Source organism: Cupressus sempervirens, chromosome 5 (genome assembly GCF_028749045.1).
Source record: "Cupressus sempervirens isolate cs-2001-9-10 chromosome 5, ASM2874904v1, whole genome shotgun sequence".
Lineage (NCBI taxonomy): Eukaryota > Viridiplantae > Streptophyta > Pinopsida > Cupressales > Cupressaceae > Cupressus > Cupressus sempervirens.
The window spans coordinates 707,241,274-707,267,555 of record NC_143122.1 but is presented as its reverse complement, the minus strand read 5'-3'; the positions used below and the strand labels follow the sequence as shown (position 1 = coordinate 707,267,555).

Here is a 26,282-nt window from a genome sequence, read left to right as displayed (position 1 = left end):
ATGGGCAAAGGCCTTGGCACAGGAGGAGGGGCTAGTGTGCCCAAGGCGAAGGGTAGGGAGGAAAGAGGAGAGTGGGGTATAGCTTGAGAAAGGAGAGGAGAGGGGGGCAGAGCCAAAGAGAGCAAGGAAGAGAATAGTGGAGGAGAGGAGACCATAGGGGAGGGGGAGCAGAGGCCACAGAGGCCAGTAGTAGGTGGTGGAGGTGGGTCATCCATAGGGGGAGGGGATGATGGACTGGCAACCTGATACACATCACCACAATAGACTCATGATGCCACTAGCCAGTTGTTGTGAGATACTTAGTAGGAGAGAGATCAACTTAGGATAGAGCAAGATTAGTTATGAAAGGAGTGATATGTGGCACGGGGCCAGGTGGATAGGGTAGGGATAGTGGTGGGGAGACTATAGATGGAGGTGGGGCAGATGGAGGGAAGGTTAGATGTGGTTAGTTTGGAGAGGTAGGTTGTACAAGGGAGACTGGATGCCATGCAATAGGAGTGGGACAAACTGGTGGTGAAGGTGGTGACCCTAAGAGTGTAGGTGGCAGTGGGTGGAGGGATGGAGGAGTTGAGGAGATTATGGGGAGAGGTGGAGGATCTGAGAGAGAGAGTAGGATTCTATTGGATGAGGTACCATGTGACAATCCTAGTAGACTAGATAGAGCACTATAGATAGCCAACATGGTTAGGATAGCTATGACCCACACAAGTATGCAAAGAGGGGGGGAGCAGATGGAGCATAGAGGGCTTGCAGAAGACAAGTGGGTCTCAGTGCATAGGGCAGAGTCATAGGACAAGACAAAGCCAAAGGTGAGACATGAGGATGATATGGATATTGTATATTTGGACTTTGATGAACTATGGGATTTTTCAGTGGGGGTATGTATTCATTTATTCTTTGAGAGATATATGCAAAGAAAATCATTCTTTGGGGTGGGATATGTATGTATGGACCTATGATTGCATTCGTATGGTTATGATGTGAGTTTTACATATGTTTAGATGTAGATGAGAGACTAATATATTTGATATGCAGGATGTGAGATTTGATGAGAGATATGTATTATTGACGGTTTGTGATGTAGGATGTGATGTTTGATAAGAGATATGATATTGCTAACATTTTTTGATGCAGGATGTGATGTTTGATAAGAGATATGATATTGCTGACATTTTTTGATGTAGGATAGTGTTGGTCTGACTTTTTTTGCAGTAAAAAATTTTTCAGTTAAACCATAGAAAAGTCAAATGTTCTATGTCTAAGTGAAGTATAAGGTTTTGGATAAACCATCTATAAGAAATATTCACCATATAAGCCCTATATTCATCCCTATTCATAAATGGTCGGGCGCAAAATTTTCAAATTTCAAAAGAAGCGAATATGCTTTCGTTTTTCTTCTCCTTTCTCCCGGGTTACTTTTCTTCCTATTTGTCCCAACCGTCAGATCTGATTAGATCTACCGCTGGCATTACCTCGCTATTGAAAGTTGCATGATCATTAAGTATAGCGAGATAGCGAGTGTTGAGTTTTTAAGCGGTGGGACCATGAAGTGAAGGTGCGGCGATCGGAGATTTGCTTATTAATTGCTTTATTGTGTAGGTACACTTTGCAATTTGCCATAAAAAGGGGGAGAAGGACCCACTAGAATATCCGACATCAGAGCCGGAATGTTGATTTTTCCGGAAGTTCCGCCACCTCGCTATCGGAAAATTCAGGCACTTCACTGTTAGCAAAGTAGCGAGGCCACGTGAAAATCTAAAAATGATGACATTGCATCTTGCTTATATCATAATTACACCAGGTGGCATGACCAGTCATAAATACAGTTGTCAGAATTAGTTTTAATTAACAGAAGTAATTACTGGGTACCCCTTGCATTTTTCGGCACGAAATCCTTTAAAGTGCCGAAGCTCACTACCTCGCTATCAGAAAATTGAGGTGCTTCACCATTAGCGAGTTAGCGAGGCCCCGTAAAATGGTAAAAGATTGGCAAGATCTATGATGACGTGTAATGACAGATGACTGTGATAAATTTTGACATGTGCCAGCTATGCAGAGATCCGATTCTCATTAATACCTACCTGACTAAATGTACAAGAAATTTGGAACATCAGCTTGAAGTGAATCAATGAAGCTCGCTATCTCGTTATGAAGAGTTGCAAGGAAGATAATTACAACGACATAGCGAGATGGGCCCACCGCCTTCTTTCTTAAGAAGCCCTGTAGCGTATCTTTCGATCATTTCTTGATCTGATCAACGGTTGTCGCCGCCTCGTTATGGCAAGGTGCTTGTTCTTTATGCATAACGAAGTAGCGACATGCTAACACATGTTCTCCGTCGTCAGTGGGTCTAAAGGTAAGCGCCATCAAAAGAAAGAATTATGTACATGGCAAGCTCTCATTGGGTAATATAACTGACATGGCAAGTATAACTCCTAGTTGTTCTCTTTGTACCGCATGATCGTAGGATCTTTGAAGATCAACAGCGCAGTTTTAAATAAAAAATGTAGTGCCACTCTCTGTATTAATTAGACAAGAAAGCTTCATCCGTGAGAAAAAATAGAGTATAATACAGAGAGATTGCATCAGTTTCATTTCACGCGAGAAAAGATTTGAAGCCATTCTTGTGCAGAAGCTATTACTGAAAGAAAAGCGTGCCAAGGTTGATAAAAAATTGTCAAGTTATCTGTTCACTGAAATTTTGCAGGAATACAGAGGAGAATTGAGACAGAATTCAAGTAAGTAAAACTGCCATCATCTTTGTGAGCTTTTAAGTTTTAAAAAGGATAGCCCAAGATGCCTCCTAAGAAGGGATTTACAGGAGCAGCAAACTACCTGGATAGAAATGTGCATGATGATTTGCTTGAGTTACTTCCTGAGTCCACTGTAGAAACGGTGCAAGTTAAGAGGTTAACCTCACTCAACCCTAGGCTTAGGGTAGCTGATGGATTGTATGATAAGGGTAATTGGGTCCGGGATGCTCAAACTACTCAAACTGGTTTGAGTTTATTCAAGAAATGGTTTGCAGAGAGAAAGTTATATGCCCCTCATGCCAACATTTGGAATTTTGATCTTGGGAAGCTTGTTGTCCCCAGCGTGTTTATGGATTTTGACCTGCTTGAAGCCATAGCAAAAAACTATGACCAAGCCACTAAGGTAGTGAGGAGAATAGATGGTGAGGCTTTAGTTACCATCAGTCCCGAGGAGATTAGGAAGGTTTTCAGTTTGGGACCCCTCACCATGTATCATGTGCCCATTAATCTGATAGATTTAGAAAAAGAATATATATCCAAGAGGGATGTAGTTAGACAGGGTGCATTGAAAGCCCACATAGGCCGAATTGGAGGCCTCCCAACCATAACATCATCTTCTAAAGAGCCCTTCAAGAAATCATGTTTTAATGCCAGGGAAGTGGAGATATATAGGACCCTGTGCAGAGTCTTCGGAGAGGGCGAAGAAGACTTTATTCCGGTGAGCTTCATGTATATGATCACCCAAATCTCTTCTTTTGGTGTGGAAATAATTTTTGATTTTGCATCTTACTTGGCAAATGAGATCCATCATGGATTGGTGGGGATTGCACAGGGTAAGGTGGAAAAGGTTTGGGGTCAGTATTCCTTACTGATGCATATGTTTCTTTTTAAAGGGGCCACTTATTTTGGTAAAGAAATGGTTTTAAATAGGGAACAAGAAGGGGAAGCACTACCAGTCCAATTATGGAGTGCAGACATGACCTGGGAAGCAGAAAATGCTAGCTTCGTTAGATTTGATAGGCACTTTGCCTCCAAACTAAGGTGCCTCTTATTGAGTGATAATCCCATAATCCCTAAGGCATTAATGCACCTTGTCAGGCCTATGGACAAAACCCATAATCTAAAAGTTTCACATAATTGGGGAGATATTATCCCATATTCAGTCTCAACGGTCATCAGGGTCTATGGTTTCAAAGGAACACCCCATGTGTTACCCTATCAGGTACCCTTGAAGATAGGGATAGCTGAATTTTTGTGGCAGTTGGGAGGAGTGGAGGAGGCCTTTTTGCACAAAAGGGGGACAGGATCAATTTTTCATACTTGTACTATAGCCCACCAGTTTGTGATAACTAAAGAAGGGTGGGTCTTTCTTCATAAATTTTTGGATCAATACAAAATGGCAGTGTCTCACTCTCGTTTTTGTGATACAGAAGGTTTCTTTAACTCTGCCCTTAGATTGAGAATCAAGCTGCGTCCAGTTCAGCATGAATTCTATTTTCCAGAAGATGTAATAAGAAATGAATATTCTCTCCATGAGCAAGAAATAAAGAAAGAAAAATGGAGAGTCTATTCAAAAGTTTTGGAATTCATTAATTGTTTTGATAAAAATTTCAGTCCTCTTAGTAATGCTGCAAACAATGCAGATAAAATACATAAGCTCATGAGTAATTTCTCTGAGATAATGGAGGTAATGAATGAGAAGAAACAACATTTTATTAATTCTTTTCTAGATAAAGCCAGAGAAATTATGAGAAAATTGGGTTTCACTCCCAACATTGGAATAGGTCCACTGGTGGTACGGAAGAAAACAGGATATACTATTGTCCGACAGTAGGTGCCCGTTGTGCATAAAGAAAAACAGATTGTTGGATCCTCTAGCACTGTCCTAGAAGAAAGACCCCCTGAACCTTCCCCCAAAAGAAGGAGAATAATAAGGGAGGAAGAATCCCCTGATGAAAGTGGCTCACCTTCTCAAACCCCAATAAGAGTTGAGGAAGAACAGCTCACCAATGAGCAATTCGAACAAATGGGGTCACAAGGAGAAATTTTTGTTACACAAGCAGAGATTGATGAAGGGAACCCTCAGGAACCCCCTGTACCAAGTTTTGAATTAACTACAGTAGATTTCAGAGGAAGGGAATTGGACCCTATTTTGGAACAAGCCAGTCAACATTTTTTGTCTGATAACAATTTTGTAAGATCTAGGGCTTTCCATCAGTTTGCGTGGAGAGTAAACATGCACATTTTTGAGCAAAGGTGCAATAATATGAGAGCAGAACATCCAGAAATGGATGAGACCTCCATTCAAAATCTAATAAAGGAACAAATGGTTCAAGAGTTCCAGAATATAACCCCTGATGAGGGAAGACAGATGGTAAAAAATGCTAATGTTTTATTATTGCCCAATTGGGACATTGCTGACGCATTAGTTTTTAATTTTGTTTCAAATAATTTAGGACTCTAGGATCCAAATAAAGAGGAATTCTTGGGTACAGCATTCAGCAATGATCAAGCTGCCCTTGTTATGTGGTCCCTGAGAAGAGGATCCAGAATTACTTCATCACAGCCTGATGATTCAGGATTGACAGGGAGTATCATTGTAAGAAGAGTTGTTGACACTTCCAATGTACAGGCAGCCCACATGAATGTGGATTATTCTAAATTTTCCCTGGCTACTATGGAAAGAGAAGAGAGGGAAATGATTGATATGCATAATAAATATGAAGTAGTGGTGGAAGCCTATAATCAAGAGGTAAAAAGGAGAATTGAGTTAGAAAACAGGGTATCTCAATTAGAAAAGGTACTTGGAAAGAGAAAAGTGGGAGAATCCAGTACATTAAGAATTGCATATCCCCCACAGTCATCCATGGGATTAACCCCTATTATTGAGATACCTGACACCCCTGAAAGACCCCAATTCTATACTGCAGAGGAATTTGAAGCAGAAAATACAAAATTGCATGAGTGGCAGATAGAATTTAGAAATCTGCAGGAAGAGAAATGGAGGCAGGGTGTGACATACTTGAGGGATAAAATACAATGGTCAAATTTTTATGACCAGTTGACAAGGATTGTAACCCTCATAGATGAGTTAAATAAAGAAAAGAATGGACTAGATTCTCTTGTACAGAAGTGGAGATAGAGGAATAATGATGTTACAATTATTTGTATATCTACAATTCAAATGCCTTATCATCAGGTTGAGAGGATTTTTGATTTATTGAATCAATTAGATAATTTTGAAAATAAAAGAGATTCTTTACAGAGGAAATTGACACTCTATTTTTCAAGATATCTTGCTAAAAAATTCACCCTATTTCCTTGTGCCTTAGAATCTATTGATACAGTAAAGAAAAAGGACAAATGGAAAAAGGAAATGGATGAATTATTTGATAACAGAATAACAAACATCATCAGTGAGACTGGCTATTGGTTTTGGGCAAAGACAAATGAAGAGCTGGTAAAAATACAATTGTATTATGCTGATATAAGAAAAGAATTCGATGATTTAGAAGAAAATGCCAATTCTTTAATAAAGATACAAAGAGAAACCCTAAGTTTTGATTGGCCAGATGATGATACTTTCAACAGATGGAAAGATCAGTTTAGTGAGCAGATGTCAGGGGACGATGACGAGGAAGATGTAAGAGTAATAGTTACTCTTGTAGTCAGCAATGATGACATAGAAAATCCCCAAGTTAAAGTAATTTTGCATGTAACAGAAGATGATACATCACTTGCAGACCTTATGGGTATGTACTCTGAAGATGAAGAATGATTGCGAGAGCAGATCATAATAACCAAGAAGCATAACAGAAAGGGACCTGCCAAGAAGTGTTGTTGTAATCAACCTTTCTGTTATTCTTGTTTTTTGTTTTTCAAAAGAAGGACACCTGTCACCTACTGTAGCCTGAAGCTTGTTGCATCTCACATTATTTAAGTGAGATCCCAAGGCTAAAGATGGGTCCGAATTTGGTTTTCACTAAGTATTATGCTTAGTTCTGTTTTTGGTCCAAACATTTTTGGAAAGAAATTTATAGTATACTTTTTCTGTCAAAATTTCTGAGATATGGATGAATGTAAAAAGAACTGTGCTTCTTCTCTGAAGATTTTTCTGGGTCTTTTGTAAAGGATGTATCATTTTCAAAGGAAATGAATACAAATTATGAACTTTCCCCATATCTGTTCTTCTCTGAATTTTGTCTCCTTTTTAATACTGAAATACCTTGATGTTGTGTGAGTAAAAGCTTATGCAATTGATTGCAATTTAGTAAGACTGTACATCCATTTGTTATTGATGTTAATTCAATGGATTAAGTAAAGGCTTTGATGAATGTGATGAGGTTGCTCGGGTGTTAATAAAGATTTTTGAATGATAAATTCTGGTAAGAATTGCTAATGAAAATTTGTTGCAAGGCAACAAATTAGATCTAAGAATTTACTTGACTCTGAATTCCCAATGGATTAGGCACTGATCGAAAGTATTTCAGCCAAAAGAGAAGTATATTATAACTAGCTTTTTCAAAATACATCATAAAATCAATTTCCATTTATCTTTCCTGTAAGATTTTCAAAGTTGGCCAGCACTTGCCTACCTAGATTGTTTTAGCTTCATTTAGCCATTGTTGTTGGAAACATCTGCAGAGCTATAGAAGATTTCTTGGCCATATCTGTTCAAGGGATGTGTTTATCAGTTATTTACCTATATGTTTGAGGATTTAGAGATGAGAATCAAAATGAAACTAAGGATAATTTTCATACAATTATTCCATCTTTGAACCATCCCCGGGTGCACCCGCCCTGGTTTTACAGAGCCAAAAGAGTAGAAAACCGTCTAAGGTTTTGTTGAAGTTGGGCCCTAATACTTTGCATATGCAAGTGATAATGAGAATTGGCTATTCTTTAGGTTGTGTATGTACTGATATCTAGGTACTAAGCCTTTTTTCGCCTAGTAGTTTTAGTACTGTTAACATCAAAATAAAACACCAACAGATAGGATGGATTGTGAGGATGAGATTGGTTGTGATAGCGCTAGATGTGATTGTTTTTTATAGCACAGGATGCAATTTTCTATTATAATGTTGATATGATGTGATTTACTTGGATATAATTTTGATGATGTGATTGGCTATGATAGTGTAGATGTAATGTGTTGTGATGTGATTTTTGATGACGTGATTTGTTATGATAGTATTGATATGCTATTTTAGGATGATGATATAGTACTAAAGATGAATCACAAATTTAAAATGAACATAAACTAAAGATGAATTACATATTTAAAATGAACACAAACTAAGGATGAATTACATATTTAAAAAGATCACAAACTAAAGATGAATTATAGATTTAAAATGAACACAAACTAAAGATGAATTATAGATTTAAAATGAACACAAACTAAAGATGAATTACAGATTTAAAAAGAACACAAACTAAAGATGAATTACAGATTTAAAATGAACACAAACTAAAGATGAATTACAGGTTCAAAATGAACACAAAATAAAGATGAATTACATATTTAAAAGAACACAAACTAAAGATGAATTAAAAATTTAAAATGAACATAAGCTAAAGATGAATTATAGATTTAAAAAGAACACAAACTAAAGATGAATTACAAATTTAAAATGAACACAAACTAAAGATGAATTATGGGTTTAAAAAGAACAGAAACTAAAGATGAATTATAGATTTATCAAGAACACAAACTAAAGATGAACTACTGATTTAAAATGAACAGAAACTAAAGATGAATGTGAGCTCTATGATAAGCTGAAATGAACACAAACTACAATTGAACATGATTTTTATGATAAGTTTTGATGATACCATATGCAAAGTGAGCTAAAATATCTAACATGTGATGAAATATCTAATGCTAGGATAGAAGCAAGATGCAAAGTATGATAAAGGGGTAGATGAACACAAGCTATGATTTTACAACATGCTAAATGCAAGGAGGTGAGGAGGTAGCAAATAGAGATAGGTGATGATGTAACAATTAGATACAGGACAAATTATGATGGTGGGATCGGATAACCAATACTTGAACTAGGTTAATGATTTATGATAAACCAAAATGAGCATAAAGCATAGGAGATACTGACTCTAAGGAGTATGATGTTGTCATGCCCAAACTACGAGGGAAAAAACACACATTTTTTTTTTTAAATGTTAATAATAAAGAGGTACACTAAGGTTGAAGAGTTGAATACAAAATTTCAAGAATTAGATTCACTAGATGTCATGCCCAAACTACGAGGGCAAAAATAGATGTTGGAAAATGAGTTGAACAAAAAACTCATAGTCAGGAGGATAGTAAACATAGAGCTAGGATAGTGACTTATGGTAAGGAGCACATCATGATGGTGGTGAAATCTTAGCCTAAGGGATGAGAAGCTGTAAGAGTAGGATAATGAAGATAATTCAATGTTTGATTGATAAGGAATTTGAATCGAAGGATTCTGACAGTGGAAAAATCTGAAGTCTAAGAGAGATAGGTGATGTAAAGGAAGAGGATACCATGGGTTATGATAGGGAAGGGAAGTTGAGTGGCTAGGACACAAATGTGGGGTGTATGGGAAGCTTGAGAGTGGGGTACTTTGCGAAGAAGTACCACCATGTAGTGTGAGCACTTTATTTGATATAAGAATATTAGGGATCTGCCAAGGTTACTAAGAACATCAAGGCCTTTTCCTCAATATTACATAGGACTAACTCAAACAAGCATGCAAGGACTTCCCAAGCATCACACATGATCCTAGAGAGATTAGTGTGGGAATGATGCTAGGTGATCCACAAACAAATGATATCGCCCAAGTGCATCACGTGAACAAAAATGAAAACATGTTTGAAAAATGCAAGGGTGATATTTGACTAAGTCACAAGTAGAAAAAGACTGTGATTGAAACCAGGCCTTTGAGTTTCCCTAGTCAAAACACACCATGATATGAGAGACCATGGAAAACTTGAGGAGGGAACAACTAAAATCACGTGGAAGTGATCAATCACAAAAAATACAAAAATCAAAGATTAGAAGAAAGAAAAAATGTTCAAAAAAGTCACCTTTTGCTAAAGAGATCAGGAGGATTAGATATTGATGGGTTGAAAATTAAGGAAGAAACATTTGGAAAGGAATTTAATGATAGGATGTTTAGGATACTGAAAAAAAGGGACATTTATTTCCACAGACGACAGGCGAGGGACACAAGGTGCCACAATGAGACTTGAAGAATATGTACAACCATGACTATACAATGAATGGGGACTAGAACATATGAAAAAATATAGTAATGGGTATATGTACGAAGGGGGAAAGCTCAGGATGAGGGGGTAGCATTGTTGTAATATAGTTACTATTATAGGGGCGTGATATGTAAAGCACAACTATTGTTACAAGGATTAAGATACTATAGTATGTACAAGATTATGATACATAGGATATTGTCATTGGTACAAGGATATGGTATGTAGGATACAAATATTGTTACAAGGATATGGTATATATGTCATTATTGTTGTCACAAAGATATAATACATAGGAGTGATAAAAAGGATAAGTTACACCTAATAGAATATGTAAAGTACAAGGATAAGACATACTTGAGAGGAGACATGTGGTCGAGTACAATGGTAGGGTACATCTGATATGATACATGGGGTAGAGTATAATGGTAGGGTAGATATACTAACAAGAGCTATAATACAGGATCTAGGTGGGGTGTTGCAAAGTGGTGGAGACAGAAAGAAAATGATGTGGTTGGTTTGGGGGTATGAAAGTGAAACTACAAGGGACACCTTGAAAAAATGAGGAGATGGGTGATGAGATATGGAGTGGTGATGGGGTTGATGCACATCATTGATAGATAATAAAAAGGATAAGTGCACCTGGTGTCTAATTGCTAGGTTTTCACTAGGGTACCTATCCAAGGCACTTGAATTGAGAATTTTTCACCATTGGATGCTTGTTTTTCTTTACCTTTTTTTCTACTAAGATTTTTTCTTTTAGGTATAGAATTTCTTAAGGTGAATGATGTTGGTAGGATCATTCAGGACTTCACCTTCAAGTGTAGATAGTTGATAGGCCCCTGAGCCAAAAGATGTTGTGACCACATAAGGTCCAAACCATGTCTCCTTCTTGAAAGTGGCATCGATGGACCTTTTGGTTGAAATTTCTCTTGAGGTGATTTTGGTACACCATGAGGTGGTCATAGGCTTGTTTCCTTTTTTCATCAAGTAAATCAAGCTAAGTCAGTCAAGCCACTCTATAATCTTCATCTGATATCTAGCCCCATAAAAAAATGTGAAGGGATGGGAGTTCAACCTCAATAGGTAATACTGCTTCAACGCCATAAACCAAGGAGTATGGGCTTGTGCTAGTGGATGTACTGAATGAGGTGTGGTATGCCCATAGGGTAGGATTGATTTGTAAATGCCAATCAAAACTGAAATCATTGAAAACTTTCTTTAGGATTTTAAGTAGGGTTTTATTAGTTGCCTTTGTCTGACCATTACCTTGTGGGAAGTACAAGCTAGAAAAATAGTGATGGATATGAAGGGAAGTGCACAATTCCTCAAATATTGAGATTTTCAAAATTAGCTCCATAGTTAGTAAAAATGGTGGTTGGGATGCCAAATGACATATGATATGATATAGGATAAATTTTGACACTTGAACTCCTATGGTAGTGACAAGGGGAACTTCTTTGACCCACTTAGTGAAATAATCGGTAGTGGTGATTATCCACTTGTGTCCTTTTGAAGAGAGAGGTGTGATAACACCAATAAGGTCAAACCCCCAACAGGAAAAAGGCCATGGTGGTGTGATAGGTTGAAAATCTTAAGCTAGGGCTTAGATGAGATTAGCATGTTGTTTACAGGGTAAACATCATTTCACAAATTCACATGCATCCTGCTCTAGAGTAGGCCAATAATACCCAACTCAAAGGATTTTCTTAGCTAGAACTATCTTGCTCATGTGAGCACCACAAATTCCAACATGTACCTCCTCAAGAGCCATTGCAACCTCATTTTGGTCTAGACATCGAGAGAGAGTATCATGATAACCATGATGATATAGGGTTTGGGTGATGATAGTATAACAGGAAGCTCTGTGAATAAGGTTTTGGCATTGGGTTTGTATGAGATGGGGAGATATGATACCATTTAGTAGGTAGGTATGAATTCATGGTACCAAGGGATTGGGGTTCAACCAAGATGAATACCCATGTTGACTCATCATTCTCATATGCGAGCTCATGTAGCTGTTCGACCAAGAATTCATACTGTGTAGCCTCATGTGGTATTTCCAAAAGGGAACCAATAGTGGCCATGGAATCTACTAGCTTATTTTGTAGTCTAGGCATCTGTGTGAATTGGAGTTAAGTAAAATGTTCCTTTAATTGATCAACCAACTCCTTTTAAGGTAGTAGCTTGTCATCCTTGGTCCAATATTCATTTAGGGCTTGTTTGATGATAAGTTGAGAATCACCGTAGACATGTAGCTCTCTGATATTCCATTCAATGGTTATTTTGAGCCATGCAATAAGGGCCTCATACTCTAAAATATTATTGGTACACTGAAACTATACTTTGAAAGAATTAGGAATGTAATATCCTTGAGGTGTGACAAAGAGTATGTCAGCATCAGAGCCATGAGATGTGTAGGATCCATAAAAGTATAATTTCTAGGATAGTTGTTCTTTGATAAAATAGAGGTGTTCATCTAGGAATTCCATAATGAGAGGGTGGTCTGCAAACAAGGGTGCATCTACCAAGTGATCTGCAATAGCTTGGCCTTTGATAGCCTTTCTATCAACATATTGGATGTTAAATTCACTGAGAAGCATGACCCATTTAGCTAGGCACCCTATGAGTACTGTGCAAGATAACATGTATTTTAATGGATCAATTTTGGAGATTAGTTGTACAGTGTGGCTCAACATGTAATGACACAAATTCTAAGTGGCAAATACCACAACTAAGAAAGCCTTTTCCATTGGTGTGTAATTGAGCTCATATCCCACTAGGGTATGACTAATGTTAGTTAATAGCCCTTTCCTTTCATGTATCATCAAGTTGTGCTAGAAGAGCACCTAGCACTATGGGAGTAGTTGTAATGTATAATATGAATAGACACCCTACAACTGGAGGAACCAAAATAGGTGGGTTAGCCAAGTATTGCTTGATGAGCTCAAAGTTGCATTGGCAATCGGGGTCCCATATAAAGTTCTGACCCTTTTTGAGTAGATGTGTAAATGGTTGACATTTATAAGCGAGCTGGGAGATGAATTCTTTGACTGATTGAAGTTTCCCCTAAAGAGAACAAAGGTTCTTGAGTGTCTTAGGAGGAGCCATATCCATGATGGCCTTGACCTTTTTAGGATCAATCTCAATACTATGTTGTGATACAATAAATCCCAGGAGCTTTCTTGAGGTAAAACCAAAGACACACTTCTTAGGATTGAGCATGAAACAATATTTAGCCAATCGATCAAACACTTCCTCGAGATGAGATAAGTAATCAAGGGCATTAAGAAATTTGACTAAAATATCATCTACATAATCCTCAAGAGTCTTATGAATTAGGTCATGGAAGATGACCATCATGGCATGCTGATATGTTGCCCCAACTTTCTTTGGCCCAAATGGCATCATGTTATCATAGAATGTTCCCCGAGGTGTGGTAAATGTCATCTTATGTTGGTATTTTTTTGCTATCTAAATCTAGTTGTATTCAAAGAAACCATCCATGAGTGATAAGAGCTCATAGCCTGTGGTAAGATCAACAATCATGTCTATATTGGGTAATGGGAAATCATCCTTTAGACAAGCTTTGTTGAGATCTTTGAAGTCTGTGAAAATTCTAATATCACCAAAAGGTTTTGTAACAAGTACCATGTTGGAAATCCATTCAGAATAATCAATTGGGAGAATGATTTTTTCTTCTAGCAATTTTTCTAGCTCTACTTTAACCAATAGAACAACTTTGGGGTGCATCTTAAAGAGATTTTTCTTGACATGTTTGGCATTTGGATCCATGACCAAGTTATGCACTATTAAATTTGGGTCCAACCTCGACATGTCTTGATAGGACCATGCAAAACAACCAACATTTTCATAGAGGACTTGAATGAGAAGATCTACCTACTTAGGTGGTAGAGAGGTCATGATATATGTGATATGTGGTATTTTAGTTAGATTGATATTGACTGGTCTTGTTTCCTCTGTCAAGACTGAAGATATGGGAGGTGTGTGCTCCTATGGGGGAAGGATGAAATCTCCATCTTCAGGTGCCTTGGAGAGGTTTTTACCGTTAGATACATCCTTTATTTTTATTTCATTTTTTGAGTCATCCAATGGTGCCCCATAGGAGTTTTCACCTGAGGATATTTTTCTTTTTTGTTTCATTTTTCAGTTCAATTTTGCCACTAGAGACTTCCTCCTCCGCAAAGTAATCGGCTAGATCTAGTTTGGACACATATGTTGATGGTAGTGGTGGTCATTTATGTTGTTTTTCTGCCCCCATGAATTTAAGGAGTGTGTTCTCAGTAGAGAATTTTTCAACATGGACAACACTTGGTTGGTCCCAATCAGTGAGTTCAGGGTGAGTGAGTGGTAGGTCTATAAGATTTAGGGAAAATTGGCAGAGCACAGATGCTCCTAAGATAATCTCATCAAGGAAATTATCATAGTAGGATTTCTTTTCTACTTCCTTAGGAATGTCTTCGACCTCAATGAGATTGTTTTGGATGTTCATGAAGGCATGGCCTTCTTTCATAGTGCCCCTATTTATAGCAAGTCCATAGCCTAAGCCCTACTTTTTCTTTTTAGGCTACCAAATACTTGATTCCAGACTTCCTAGACCACCTCCTTGATAATCCCATTGTTCAGTGGCTACGCAATATGACCATGGGTACTTTTGTTTAAGGTGATCAAGAAACTCTTCACTCTTTGGAGGTGGCTCTTTGTATAGCCATGTGTTAATATCTAGAGCAGCTTTCATGCCATCAAGGATACCATTGGTGATGAATGTGGTAGGGCCCATCTGTCTGAGTTGAGAGGTGGTATCTAGCTTTGGCCTTTGATGTGTTGGGTGCCCTTGAGTATGCAAACCAAGTGGTAGAGCGCCAACAAAAAAAGAATTTGGGAGATTGTATTCATCACATCCTTAGTAGTTGATCTTAATCATGGAAAGAGTGGAGGCTAAAATGGTATCTGGATCATGGCAAGTGCTAAAGGAACTAGCTGTGGTGTGGCCAATTTTGATTCCAGGACAATGATTGGTGTATGAAGCTTCAACTGAATTGCAATAAGCAAAGGCTTCAAGATCTGCATGGATGGTTATCTCAGTGCCATTATGCATAAATTTGACACACTGATGATATGTTGATGAAACGGCCTCCATGGCATGAATCCATGGGTGGCCAAGGAGGATGTTGTATAGAAGGTTAAGGTCAACTATGTGGCAAACTATTTCTTGAGTGGTTGGGCCGACTCTGAGAGGAAGCAAGATGGTTCCTTCAGTGGTGTGCTCCATGTTGTCATATGCTTTGATAGTGATTACTTCATTAATGATATATGCCTCAGTGTATCCTTCCTATTTGATAAATTTTAAAGTACATAGATTTAAAGTCAATCCATTATCTATCATGACCCTTTTGACCTCAAAGTTAGAAACCATGATACTTATGCAAAGTGGAAGGATATGATTGGGTTCAACTACTCGGATGTTAGTTGTTTTGAAGGATAAAGCACATGATGTGGAAAGATGGGCAACCAAGTTGCAAAACTTAGTGGCATTTATGTCAGCGGGGATGCCTGACTCATGAAGAGCACTATCGAGGATCTCTTAATAAAGTCGGCTTGTTCATAAGAGATCTAGAATGGAAATTTGAGCTGGCGTGTTTCCAAGGTGTTCCAAGATATTATACTGTGGTCCTAATGACGGTGATCTTGATGAAGGTGTTATAGATGGAGGTGGTCTTGATGGTGCAGACATAGGAAGGCCCACTATATTTAGGTGAGCTCGACGAGTAGTAACTGCACATTGGGTAGCTGGGCCTTTGATGTTTATAACATTGATAGATGAATCAACTTGTGATATGCATCTGATAAGACTCCCATAGTCCAAATATGTTGAGGTATAGTTTTGACACTTATCTCGGTTATTGCCTTGTTTATTTTGAGCATTATTTGGTTTGTTGATAGGGGTGTTTGTAGGTACTTTTCCTATGTTTGTGTTATGAGGAGGAAAGGCGTTTTGATATATCATCAACCTTGCATTGGGTGAAGCTTGTGCCCCCACTGTGATCTCTTTCTGGTCAATAAAGTCTTGGACATAATCTTTGACTTGCATGCACTTAAGGGTGGTATGTCCTTTGACATGATGGAATTTGTAGAACTCATTATCCTTATACCAGGATGCTCAAGACTAATTAGGTTCCAAGGGTTGTGTCTGTGGATATCGAACGAGATTATCCTTGGCTAGTTTTTCAAATATTGCATCAAAGGGCTCCCCCAATGGGGTGTATGTGCATGGTTGTCTCTGAACACATGGTTTAGGTTTGGTTGAAAGTGTGATGGCATTAGTTTGATTGTGATGGGTAGGTACTTGTTGATTGTTCTACATAGGTGGTTACTGATATATAGAGGGTTGTTGCTGATAATGTTGTTGTTGACAAAATGTGGTGGGGTTGTTGGCAGTTGCCCTAATGATATGAACATGTTAGGTATTGGTGATGCCATCTATACCATATTTTCTCATTTCTTGGGCCTCAGTCTTGGGTGTTTTCTTTGTAAATTTTGATGACACCATCTTTGATGAGCCCTTGTTCAAGTCCCATCCCTTTTTTCTTAATGTCTTTATATGTTTGCAAATAGTTCATAACTATGTGATGGGCAAGACTAGGATGTGCATTATTTATGAACATTTTGACAAGGTGATATTTTGGGATGGTACATGAGATCTTAGTTGTGAGGGTTTTCCAACATTGTAAGTATTCAGCAAGGCTTTCTCCTCCTTTTTGCTTGGTATGAACTAATTCTACTACAGATAACTCAATTTTGACAAGATGAGCATATTGAGCCACAAAGGCTACAAAAAGATCTGCGAAGGTTTTAATGGTACCTTGGGGGATACAACAAAACCACTCTAGGGCTGGTCCTCCTAAGCTTTTTGGAAAAAGTCGCATGAGAAATACATCATTATAGGCCACTTCTTGGCAATGCATATAGAATTCTTATAATTCTTTGACATGCGTGACTAGATCACTTTCCCCCCTAAATTTATCAAACTTGGGGATCTCAAAGTGTTTAGGAAATGGTATCATTGTGATGGTTTTGTCAAATGGATATGGGCAATCATTTTCAAATTTAAAAGTTTTGGAATCTGTCTCATCTTTGAGGACCTTGAGAGCATTTTTCATTTCCTCTCATTTAGAATTTATAGGTGGGGGAGCACATGCCTCTGGTCCATGTACCCCCAGTGTGGGATACATAATAGATGCTAAAGATTGGTATGGAAAACCCTGACTTTCATATGGTGTTTTTGGAAAAATAGGTTGTGCAACTGGTGGGATGGATTCCATGGGTTGTTGGAATGTAGTTTGTGCATATTGCTACATCTGTTGGGTAGACTATGGATGGGGCTAGTAAGTATGAGGTTGTTGCCCCACTAGATAATTTTGTGTAGATACTTGAGCATATTGTTGATGTGATGATTGTGGCTGAAAGGGTGGTAGCACTAGTAATGCTTAGGCCATGCTCTAGGAATGTATAGTTTTTCCAATATATGTTGGTTGTGCTCCTACTTGAGAGAGCAATTGAGTATTAACAGGGGCAAGGTAATTGATATGAGGAAAAGTACTCACAATAGGGAATTGGAGTGGAGGGATGATTTGGCTATTGCCTAAGGGTGGCATAGAAAAATAGTTGGTGAGGGGTGGTAGAGAATAGCTTTGTGAAGTGAGGGATGAAAGTGTCTGAGGCAAGGACATGGATGTAGTGTTTAAGGGGAGGCTAGTGGTAGGGCCTTGTGCCATAGTAACACCCCAAGGTCCTAAAGGAAATGAGGTCAAAGTATTTTGGCTAGTAACAAAAGGATTGATAGTGATGTTGGGTGGGATGGAAGATAAGGTATTTGACCCTAGTGGTGGCATTCTAGTGGTAATTAGACTAGATGTGTTGTGAGATGGAAGGGAAAATATAGTGTTGCTAGATGCAAAAGGATGATTTTGTGAAGTAGGGAGATGAGTGATGGAAGCAGATGCATTTGGAGTTTTTTGAAATGTAGTATGTACTAAGGGTCGAGTGAGAGTGGGGTGGGTGTTTCATGGAATGGGAGTAGTCACCTGGGTTGAGGGTATATTCAGGTCTATAGGTTTTGTTAGTGGTGGTTGGTATCCACTGTTAGGTGAGGAGAAATAATCAAATGGGTCTACCAAATAGGGGATGTGTAGGATCCATAATGTGAGGAGGTGGTGGGCATCGAAACTCAAAGGCACCAACATTGTCCCTTAGGAAATTTGCCAAAATGGTTTCCTTATTTCTATCTATGATGGCATTAACAATGGTTGCATGGCCAGGTTGGTTCATGAAAGCATCAATATCTTTAGAAGAACCTATTTCTTCAGAGAGTTGTGGTGGAGGATCTGGTGGTGTCATGAAAACTATGGGGTAGGGCTCAGCCCGGGCTACACTATTGTTATGACTAAGATCCATATCCTTCTTTTTCTGTGTGTTCTTACTAAAACATGTGGTAGGTGGCATGGAATGCTGATTTTCCTAAGGATGGAATGCAAGAAGGATGATGCTAAATGTATTTGATGAAGGGATTTTCCTAAGTGTGACTAGGGTGGACTAGTTTCCTGAGATGCGAACAAAAGTAGGTACAAGAGTGCTTAACAATACCACAGGAACCTAAATGATATGATACTAAATGAAGGAGACTATGTTTCCCTTAAATGTGATCTTGAAAGATGTGGTGGTATCAAATCCTAAGGTAGCCAAATGTCTTCTTTCTTGAGAGATAAAGGAGGATCAAGTATGTAACCCAACCTTTGGCTCAAGGTAATGCGGGACAAAAGTGAGAGCCTATCTAAGAAAATGCTTAGTTTCAAGGATAACTATGATGATGAGATGGATAGAAACTATTTTCATGGAAAAATTTTTTTTAAAGAAGTGATGCTAAATGTTTCTAAGTAAGTGAGTAAATGGTGGAAGGTACTAGGTCTTAATGATGCATGTGGAGGATTTTTTGAAAACCTAAGGTTGATGCAAGAATGGGAGGAGGTGATCCTAATTTAAATGCTTGTATGGGGGAGTGGCTCCTATATGAAAGACTAAACCTATGAGGAAATAAGTGCACAAGTGTGTGTGGAAAAAGAAAAACCTAATTAGAGTGTGTAACACTAGAGTTGTTGATAGGCTATGGTTGACAGCTCATCGAAGCATTAGGTTCTAAATTTTATAATCCCACTCAGTTTGTAATGTGATGTTTGTGCCGTCTTTCTCAATTTGGTCTAGTTTGTAAATCCTTGGGTTGGAGGTATTTTTTTTGTGTTCTACATCTATTTCCTTATAAACTAGCATTTGTGGAAGTTTAGCCTTTTTGAACTTAGCCTTGGGTTGGCCTGACATGAGATAACCCTAAGAGATTCAATCACAATTGTGGGGTTTTATAGGTAGTGACTATGCTAAGTATACCTTTTGACCTTGGGTTGGGATCATAAATCGATTGAGGGATAGCTAAGTTTTTAGAAATGATAAAGTAGTGAAGTGGGGCAAACTAGACTTTTAGGTTTTGTTGCAAATGAACTTGCTAACAATCCTTTGGTCAAGAAGTAAGGAGTACCTATTTTGAAGAAAAATGTGTTATTTTCGGTCAAATAGGGTAAGTAACAAGGATATTTTGAAAAAGGACAAACTTTTGGATTAATGGAAAAAGGGTTTGTTTGAAACTGGATTTTGCTGGGTAGTGAGGTTTTGAGACAATAAGTATAGTTTTGAACAAGGTAAGGATAAACCAAAGAAACAAAATGTTGTTGCGAATGGACTTGCTAACAACTGCTTGTATATGAAAAGATGGGGTCTTTCAAAGACAATATGTGTTATTTTTGGTCAAGTAGGATAGGTAACAAGGATATTTTGAAAAAGGACAAAAGGGTTTGTAACTAGGACTTGTTTAGTGGTTTTTTGTTTTGAGGGAACAAGTATAATTTTGGACAAAAATGGAAAGTTGAACCAATGAGACAAAAATTGTTGTGAATGGACTTGCTAACAACTGCTTTCTAAAATAACAAAGATGGGATTCTTCTAATATGAGGGATTTATGAGCAAACATTTCTCAAAGGATAAAGCAACTTTGAGAAAGAAAAACAAATGACCTCTTTAGTAAAAGAATTTGATAATAACCATAGAATTGTATATGTTTTAAAAAAAAATTTCATGGGTTTTGAGCATAAATAAGACAATTCAAACATACTCTTTATCCCTAAAGTCAAATTTTTTGGTTGCAATATGCTATTCAAAGGCCCACAACTTGGTGCCTCCTTATTCTAGTTTAATATGCCCCTCTAATTGAAGAGGTAAGTTGATACAAGAGTCAATCGAGAAATGATACACATCAAAGAATCTTCAACGCATGGCAAATAGAAGTTCCCCTTCTGCGGGAACAATGACTCTTAGAGATGAAACCCAAGTGGCCTTATGCCTCTACCAAAGGAGCACAATGGTGAGTAATCTTGAGGGATGTTGTCTCCCTTGCATAGTGAATGAACATACCATGAATAAATATCGAGAAACTTTGACTAAGAGAGTTGTAAATGGGTCTGTGGCATCTCACCAAATGGTTGTTACATATGTGATCGATTTAAGAATCTATTCCGGACATGCTGAAATCATGGGAAAGTATTTCCACCTCAGGCTACCCCCAAAAACACACCGCCCAAACTTGGGTGATAGAGCGAGAAAGTTTACCTTTCCCCTCATTTATATACCGGCCAAACTTTTTACTAGTTTGAGCTTCTCACCAAAGGGGAAGCGCTTCCCAGAGGTGGATGAACTAGCTAGAAGCAGTCCTAGGTTGTTGCAGATAATCTTGCTAACATCTTTTGGTACATGTGTCACATATTTTAAGGTCTTAAGATGCAAGAAATAGAGAAGACAAATATGTGCTAGAGGGCACAATCTTAGAACACGCAAGACACTCAGTTCATTTCTATTTGGACACTTTGAGATGCACTATTTTATGACTTGAAGACACATGTGGTTAACATTCAAAGGTTCTTTCCAACTTAACAATGTCATCAACAAAGAGAAATTGAGTGTGAAAGCTTTAAAGAGGAGGGAATAATAAAATTTCCACTTTAGAGAATTCAAGATTGTATGAAGTTAATTTTAAGCACCAAAGTTGAAGTGTTCACACATAATGTTCATTTGCACCGTAAACAAAGTGTTCATCGCATTGCTTCAATTTTAAGCGCTTGTCATTCGAGAATGTATTATTTACTTAGGCTATTCAAGCATTCCAATAATTTTTTTTTTAAAAGGCTAAAAGACTTAGTCATTCATTCCATGGAAATGTGGGATTTGTTCAATTTTAAACCTTGAAACACAGTTATGGTGATAAAATTTGAAAGAAACCAATTAGTCAAAATACTTGCAATAGAAAAATGTTAGAATTTACAGCAAATAAATTAACATTGCAAACCCACAGGTACACATAGCAATTCCGCAGGCGCGAGAATGTGGTCAAAGGTCACGGGATTGATTTACAGAGACTGGTGAAAAATGGAGGAAAAATGGGTCGTGGGATAAAATATCACAGAGCAATCCCAAAAAAATGTGAGCCCACAGATACTTGTAGTAGTGTTCCCATGGAAGGGTGCATCAGTAGGTTGGACTAGCAATAGGAAAATTCTTGTTTGGAGGTTTGACTAATAGGATGACATGTTTTCGTAGGTGTTATATAGTGATCCTGCAAGTAAATGCTAACATTCCTGCAGTAAGAATGTTGGTGGGGATGTTGGGGCTATTTTAGGACACATGCTGATGAGGGTTAGTGGCAAACAACAAACTCACTTTCATAGGTTTGTGTTCCCGCTGTTCTTTGGCTGCAATCCTACAGTCATAGGTTCACATTCCTGCGATGGTGGGATCGCAAACAAACTATGTTTAGAAGTGCTTCAAAGTGAAAACCGATTGTATGGTTGGGAGCACCATTTCCAATGAATTCCCTATGTACTTATAAAAAATATTAGCAAACCGCCCACACACACCCACAAGCACAAAATGTCATTTTGGTTAGTTTAACATAAAAAACACAAAAAACTTGATTGTAGTGACCCAAATGCGGGTTCTCACCAGGCGTGCAAAAATGTATCACCTAATCTTTCAAAGTTGTGAATTTGATTTTAGCAAATTTATAGGAAGGTACTTTGTCATGGAATTGAATGCATGCTTATTTGATTTTTTAGCATAATCCTTGGAATAATCCAAAGAGCTTAGAATAATTTTATTGTTTTCCTTGGATGCCCTCTATTTTTTCATAAAATTCAAACACAGATTAAGGATGATAAAAACCTCAAAGTTATTTTTTCTTAGAAAGAGAGGTTTCAACTCTGTTATGAACTTATGAGATGAGGAACAGTCAGATTTACCTAACTTGTTTTACAATATTTGTTTAGTTTGAATGTTTTCGGATAACATTGTGTCACTGTTTTCAGCATCAACACCTCATTTCAGATCACACTCTGATTTAGCATCAGAATGAATGATAGAGAACAAAAAAAATAGTGTCACTTATTTTATTCTCTATCATTCATCTTGATGAAGATCACAGAGTGTGATCTAAAATGGTGATGCAGAAAATAGTGACACAATTGAATCCAGAAACATTCAAAGATTTGCTATGAATTGTAAAATTTTGTTTTCTCTTAACTGAATCATGTTTGCTTTTTTCTCCAACATCGGTTCTATGGAAATTTAATGTCATTTGGAAATAGGAGTAACTCTTTTTAGGGCCCTGAGACATTGGGATATCTCAATTGTCAGCAAGCCTTAGCTGATTATGCCACTTTTGTCATTGAATTGAAGAAAAATCTATCAGCTGAGGCCTCACCCGTTGTAGTATTTGGTGGCTCCTATTGTGGAAGTGAGTTCATCTGAGCCTAATAAAAATCATATTAAATATTTATTTAGATCAAGTCATTTTCTTACTGTTAGAATCCACATTCCATGATTGCATTTTGTTTATGGCTTTCTACATTCCATGATTGCATTTTTTTTATTCTTTTTGCAGTCTTGGCATCTTGGTTCCGTTTGAAGCATCCCCATCTAGCCATTGGAGTTGTGGCATCATCTTCTCCTATCCTACATTTTGATAATATTGTGCTAGAAAACACTTTCTATGACATTATTTCAAACAATTTCAAGGTTGGGTACATATTTACTGCATATATTCTAGTAAATATGTGCTCTTGTATGTGATTTAGAATAATAAAAACTATGGATTCTCTCATTGCAGGAAGCAAGCCAGAGCTGCTTCAAAGTGATCAGAGAGTCATGGAATGATCTATAGTCTCTGTCTAGAGAAGAAGGGGGTCTTCAGAAGATTAGCAGAACTTTCAGAACTTGCAAGTAAATACCCCTTCCATATTATTAGAAGAATCAAATAATTTCAAGTGAGGAAAAGGTCTTTTTTTTTTTTTTTACTTCCTACATATCTTTTCCCATACTAAGTAAGTAAAATGAATGCTTTATGCTCTACAGAGATCTCAAAAGTGTAGATCCTATAAGAGACTAGCTAGATGAGGCATTCATTTACACTGCAATGACCAATTACCCAACGGAGGCTACCTTTCTGATGCCACTACCAGCTTACCCTGTAACAGCGGTAATCTTTTGATATGACTCATTATTGATCTATTTAGAAACCATAGAATGTTTCTAGATTCAATAGTGTCACTATTTTTTACATCCATGTTTCGAAGCACACTCTGTGGTCCATCATCACTTCTTTCGATCTCTATTATTCATCATGATGATGCATCGCAGAGTGTGATCCGAAATGTTGTGATACAATTGAATCCAAAAAAATTCTAAGATTATCTATGGATTGTGGAAATTTTCTCCCTTATTGTTTAGAAACTTCAAACAGCTAGAAATAGCTTTGCGTTTCTCAACTTTTCAAGCTTCACTTTTGCTGCTTCATAATTTTTGTTCATGTCTTATATTCTTTTATGTACAAAGCCTGCTTTTCAGATGGTTCCATATTTTATATTTGAGTTTTATCTATTTATGTTTATTCATCTAGATGTGTAAAATTATAGACAACTTTCCTCAAGGCACTGACACACTGTCTAGAGTATCTGCTGCTGCAAGCATATATTACAACTATTCAAATACTGAAACTTGCTTTGAAATGGAGCATGACAGTGATCCCCATGGTCTCGGTGGATGGGGTTGGCAGGTTAAAAGTCATAAGTATCTATGTAGTTATTTTTCATAATGGTGAAATTGGTACATAATCGTTTCACTTACAAATCTCAATCACACAACTGATTAGGGTTACCTAACATTCATAAACCCTTAGATTCATTACAGGCCTATACAGAAATTGTGATGCCAATGAATTCTTTAGTCAATGGAATATTTCCACCTACCAGTTTTGATTACCCTTCATATGAACATGATTGTGAAAAGCAGTATGGGGTGAAGCCAAGGCCACACTGGATAACCACGGAATTTGGTGGTCATGTAAGTCAGTCAAAACAAAAAACACAACGAAGTTGCAAAACTTAGTAGTAGCACTACAAATCAGATTTCTGGAATTCGATTGTGTATGAATTTTTAACATCAATGTTTTGGATCACACACAGTGATGATGGATTGATCACTGTGTGTGACACATTGATGTAAAAAACTAGTACACAATCGAATTCCAAAAATCTGATTTGTAGTTCTAATGGATGGTAAAAACCTGATTACATTAATTAGTAGCAATAGTCAAGACTCGAAAACTCTAATAGTCTAATACATAATTGGATTATATATGTTGCAGGATATAAGCTTTGTTCTGAAAAACTTTTTAAGAAACATCATCTTTTCTAATGGATTGGTTGATCCATGGAGTGGTGGAGGGTAAGCTTAAGTGAAAAAACATTTGACATTCTATTTTGTTAGGGTTTTATTAGAACTCAATTTCAGGCTCCAGTTGGATTCATTTGATGGGTACTTCTGACTTATCAAATGTTGATAATCACTCTTTGATTTGATTATGTAAAGTTTTTTAGCATTAAGGTTTCGAATCACACCCCATGATTATCATAGATTGTGGAAATATGTTCTCATTACTTCTGACCTATGTTTTGTTCTATATCCTTCTTTGCAGAGTACTAAAGAATATATCAGAGAGCCTTATTGCACTGGTCACTGTAAAAGGTAGATGTGTCCCAAAATTTAATGTAAGTTATTAATTTCTCTGAAACAGAATAATTCAGCTTATGTGTTGATAGGTGCCCATCATGTTGATTTCCATTTTTCAACTAGTAAAGATCCAGATTGGTCGGTTGAGCTCAAAAGACAAGAGGTCCAATTGATTAGTGAATGGCTACAAGAATATTATAATAATAAAAAATAGCCTGCAACAAATTATGGGGCCCCCTTTAACAACCCATCTAGATTTATGTAGAGTTCACATGGTGCCAGGCTATTGTCTTTTATTTTAAATTACAGACATACAAACAAGTACTGGGAAGCCATTATTGCTTGTAATCTCGGGGTTACCCAAATGATTTGGATCAATAAAATCTTAGAAGTTTTATAAACATTTGGATTATCTCAAGAGTGGTTTTGTACTAGACCCATCTTTTGCCTTGGATGGTTTCCTTACATGTAGTTACAAATTGTGTACATTTTTTAAGCCGATAGGCTTATACGTGGGAGCTTTGCTCTTGGTTTTTGTAAATTCCTACCGAAAAATAGTCAGCGTCACTAAATTTTTTTTCCCTCACAACAAATTCTGATCCCAATAATGTTTCTATTCTTATCCTTTCATTTCTTTCCTTGAAATGCCCTCCTCCTCCATCGTTATCGCATTGTTTTTTCCTCTTTCCTCTTTGGTAGTTGTTTCCAGCCTTTTTATAGGACCGCGGTTGTTTCACAATTTCATTGTCTTCATTCTGCAATGGTCATAGTAGCTATCAATTGAAAGTTTCATTTTGTTTTTCCTTTTACATTTAGCATTTCACCAATCAAGGTTTGATTGATCTCAGTTATAATCTGTTCAATGTACACATTTCCCCATTTTTCCATCCGTCCAAACTCTGTATTTCAACAACAATCACTTCAGTAGGGCATTGCCGAAAGAATTTGTTACGAATTTGGTTTCTGCTACAACTCAATTGTTCTATCTTCAGCACAATTATTTGACCCAGGTTAGCATAAATCCTTCCACAAAGCTTCCAATCAGCTTTTAATGATAAGGTTGTCTATTCACATTTTCATGTCTATATTATATTACAT

The 26,282-nt window shown here is 37.4% G+C and overlaps 1 pseudogene; it reads left to right on the top strand.

The window, feature by feature from the left end:
• LOC149557947 (uncharacterized) lies at positions 1 to 25,485 on the top strand (annotated as a pseudogene).
• Positions 25,486 to 26,282: the final 797 nt, after the last annotated feature.